Source organism: Acanthaster planci, linkage group LG01 (assembly GCF_054643075.1).
Source record: "Acanthaster planci isolate LZ-2023a linkage group LG01, COTS_SCS, whole genome shotgun sequence".
Taxonomy (NCBI): domain Eukaryota; kingdom Metazoa; phylum Echinodermata; class Asteroidea; order Valvatida; family Acanthasteridae; genus Acanthaster; species Acanthaster planci.
The window spans coordinates 24,176,580-24,180,406 of record NC_141777.1 but is presented as its reverse complement, the minus strand read 5'-3'; the positions used below and the strand labels follow the sequence as shown (position 1 = coordinate 24,180,406).

Here is a 3,827-nt window from a genome sequence, read left to right as displayed (position 1 = left end):
CTAATTGATTGACCCCATATAATATGGGGCACCTTATCTCCCAAAACAACAATTTCTTGAATATATTACATTTAAAGAAAATTAATGAAGAATGTTCAAGTTTGGGTTTTGGTGACCAAATTTTAAAACTAAATCACTGATAACCGATAAAAGAATGGGTATGATAGGATCAAAGGACTGGAGTCATCACGTACTGTACCCGTCATCCGCTGCGCTCCTCCCAAGGGGCGGACGATGAACCCCGCACTTCTGGGGGTTAGGTGTGCTTTTACTTTTCAAAAAATTACAAAAATGGTAATTTTAGGAGAGGCATGTTGTTCTGAAGAAGCCTTGCAGGTACTATCGAAAGAAATACGAAAAGTCGCTTCAAAAATTAGCTCAAGCATATCACGACACGGGAGGCTCTGAAAACTAAAAGTAACCTTGGTACGTACAGCCGGGTGCAACACAGACTATTTGTCAGATTGCACGCCATACGTGTAAGGCTCTATGGTTACCCACGGGAAATGCACGGAAAATAAATAAACCACGATTTCATACGGAGGCTTTGGAGGGACGTTTTTTTCAAGTCCAGATCATCAACAGTTGCTTTCAGCCGAGCGGTGTCATAAAATCGTCATGATCGATGGGATTATTCTGAAGTGTTGATTTCATACTGGCAGGTCTTCGGTGACTTGCTTTTCGAGAGAATTGCAAAATTTCCGTCATAAATATGGACACTTCTGTTTGGATATTTTCTCACTTAATCATTTTCCCACGAATTCTATTCACCATCGATCTCCATTGGAGATCAATGTGATTCACGCAAAATCGTCAGAGGAATTGAGGGCGCTACTTCCACTTGAGTCCCAGGCCCAGTTGGAAGCCTTAAATCCAGTTCATGCTACCGGCGAATGTAACAGCGAAGCGAATTTGACGCCACGAAAGATGTACGGCAAAATTTCGCTGGAGTTGATATGTGCTCAACTTTTGAGAACGCAAACATTTGATCTGACGTCACAGCAATTTCGCGTTTGTGTTTGCTTTCGCGTCAAGTATGATCTCCTGAGCTCAGGCCAATTTCATAGAGCTGCTTAAGCGCAGAATTTGCTTAAGCACGAAAAAAACTTGTTTAATTTAACAAACAAAGGTTGCCAGCTCAAACTCTATGTGATTGTCATGCTAACCAAAAGACAGGTAAATACCACTCCAAAACATAAGAAGGCTGGTAGGCCTAACCTGAATTGTCAGGTAAGGTTTTTTCACGCTTTTGAAACAAAATTTTCGCTTAAGCAGCACTATATTTGAAATTGGCCCGAGCCTTCCATAGGTACATGTATGGGGCAGTCCATAAAGTACGTAGCCGTACGTTGTTCATCTACTGTAGTACGTCGCTTCCAAATTTTTATATAACTTACCAAAGTAGTAACACTAACAGGTTTTTATATATTATTTTTTGTTTTTATATAGAAAACGGCAGCTTAAAAAAAAGATTTATTTGAAATTTATTCTACGTGGAAACTGTAGTGGAGCCTCAGGAGGGTGGAAATAACAGGAAGAAATTAAAATAATGTAGACAAGGCGACCAGCTGCATCCGAATCTGTTGTCTAGAGTTAGGTCTATGGCTTCGCTCCATTGGAAATACGTTGAGTCACCGACAAAATAGACTTAGCCGTGAGCCCTAGAAGCCTGTTTCGGACACGGCTTGCGATGCGGCTCAGTGTTTGCGTACTGTATGAAATGCCGTGGGACTCGTCGTTGTTATTGGGCGCGGGAGGGACAGGAATAGAAAAATCCTGATTGAAAGTAAACACTAAGATTTCCATTTTCCAATGTGATCTAAGTAGAATTATTACACACTGCTACAAATACTGTTCACTCTGAAACTTCCCCTCTGAGAATGCAAATTACAGAGCTTTTTAAGGGGGCCGGCCCCCACTATATTTTCGGGGGAGGGGGGCACTGCCTCCCCCCGGTTCCTACGTCCATGTGTTGGGCGCTCGAAAAGTGAAAGACCGTTGCCAACAGGAGCAAAGGTTTCGATTGACTGCAGTCGCTGCATAGATTTTTCCTCGTACAGCAGCAGATTCAGGATTATTTACTGGGCGGGGGTGTTATTTGGGGTTTCTACGTGCAGTTGTCGCCTTTAGTGAAGCCATTTAATCTCTTTGTTTTGTTTTTAACCGTACACGCAAAATAAGACCCTTGGGGGTTTTTCATCCTTGGGCAACGAGTGGAGCCGGGGGTTGACCCCACCCCCCTTTTGTAGATGTAGAGAAGGCAAACTTGAGACATTAGGATAGACAATGAAGGTCATTCTGGACCCCTGATTTTCTAACCTCCTTTAGCAGATGAGTAACCGCCATGGTTCAAATGAGTGACACAACGCATCCCTCCCCTTTGCTCGTACACCCCGCCCCAACCCTCGGCTCAGTCGCAGACGAGACGTCCACTTCCTAAACTCCATGCTAATACCTAGCTGGTTCGCGGCGAAGAATAACACACACTAAAACCCCATAGCACGCTGTCGCTGGTAACACCATACGTACTTTGCGTGCTATACGATGGTGATGGTCCGAGCTAGCTAGCTGTGTCGAAGGACAGGCTCTTTCTTCTTCCGTATGAGAAGTTTGTTTCCATGACTCTAGGCTTCTCTGTTTCAAAACTGCTAATCGACTGCAAGCCTTTCCGTAAGTAACCAACGCTAGAAGATAATTCATCCCACAGAAATCACAGAAAACGGGAATACAGCAAGAAACGAGTCACATTGTACGAACGGGACCATTGTCGGATTGTGTTTGTGATCTCACGTACATGTACAGTACATGTACCCCGTACATGCCTACAGTCATATGACAGTATGTCGTGTGCTCATTTCTTGGTAAAGCCAAAGCTGAGCACATTAAAAATACCCATTCAATGTTCATGAGCAGCCTGCACGGTTGGCGCCACTGTTGTCCGGCTGCTTAAGATCTAAGTAAATTCGTTTATTTATAGTGTTTTTATGCTGTGTTACAATTTGTCTCATTTTTAGCCAATGTGAGACCAGTGCTGGGAAGGCTCTTAAATTTGTCAACTTTTTTTTCTGTTTTCTTTTTGAAGTAATCTTTCAGAGAAAAGTTTTTCATACATGTCATGCATTGTACATAAATAAGTTTGGATTCCATTGGATATGTCGGACTCTGCAAAGCAATAAAAAATTGATGTGAAGTCGGGATATTCTGACATTTTGGGGGATTTTTTGAACATGTATATTGTAGAGCAAACTGATTTTTTTGTACACAGAAATGAGTGGATTTTGACTGAAAAGTTCAAAATTCATATTTTCCCAAAACCTGTGTTCTTATTCGTGCCACGTTTTAATGAATTAAGTGCTGGTTTCACTGGAATTTCAAAAATTTTGAAATTGGAAATTAAATAGAGGAGTTAAGAGTGTGCGGAAAAAGAAACTTCAAGCACAGTTTCCTTTCTCAAGAAAATGAGTTCCCAAATGAACAGCGCCCTCACTCGTTTATGCATGTTGTTACCGGTGCTAAATTCTTCAGATATGTCAACATGTCAAATGCATTTTATTGGAATAATTTTGCACCTGGAATATACATGTAGTTTAGGGAACCCCAGGGACAGCAATAAGCCAATTTCCCGCTCCGTCGCCATGTTGATTTTAGCACCCCCGAATGAGTATAGTGAACAAAGCTTGAGGGGAACAAATTGTCTACAGCAAAAACAATTGCGAGCATTCCATTTGCCAAACATTACGCAACATTGTTGCCATGAATTTGTTCCCCTCTTGAGCATGCGCACATGAAATCTGAAAAAGGCTTATTAAAATGCCTCAGCATCAACA

The 3,827-nt window shown here is 41.9% G+C and overlaps 1 protein-coding gene across 1 annotated transcript in view; it reads left to right on the top strand.

Moving 5' to 3' along the window:
* Positions 1-2,553: 2,553 nt before the first annotated feature.
* The window catches only part of LOC147800575 (E3 ubiquitin-protein ligase SIAH1-like), a 97,163-nt gene continuing 95,889 nt past the window's right edge, over positions 2,554-3,827 (top strand). The window contains exon 1 of the mRNA XM_087138191.1: positions 2,554-2,670. The gene's annotated coding sequence lies outside the window, so the exon portion shown is untranslated. The remainder of the gene's footprint in view (positions 2,671-3,827) is intronic.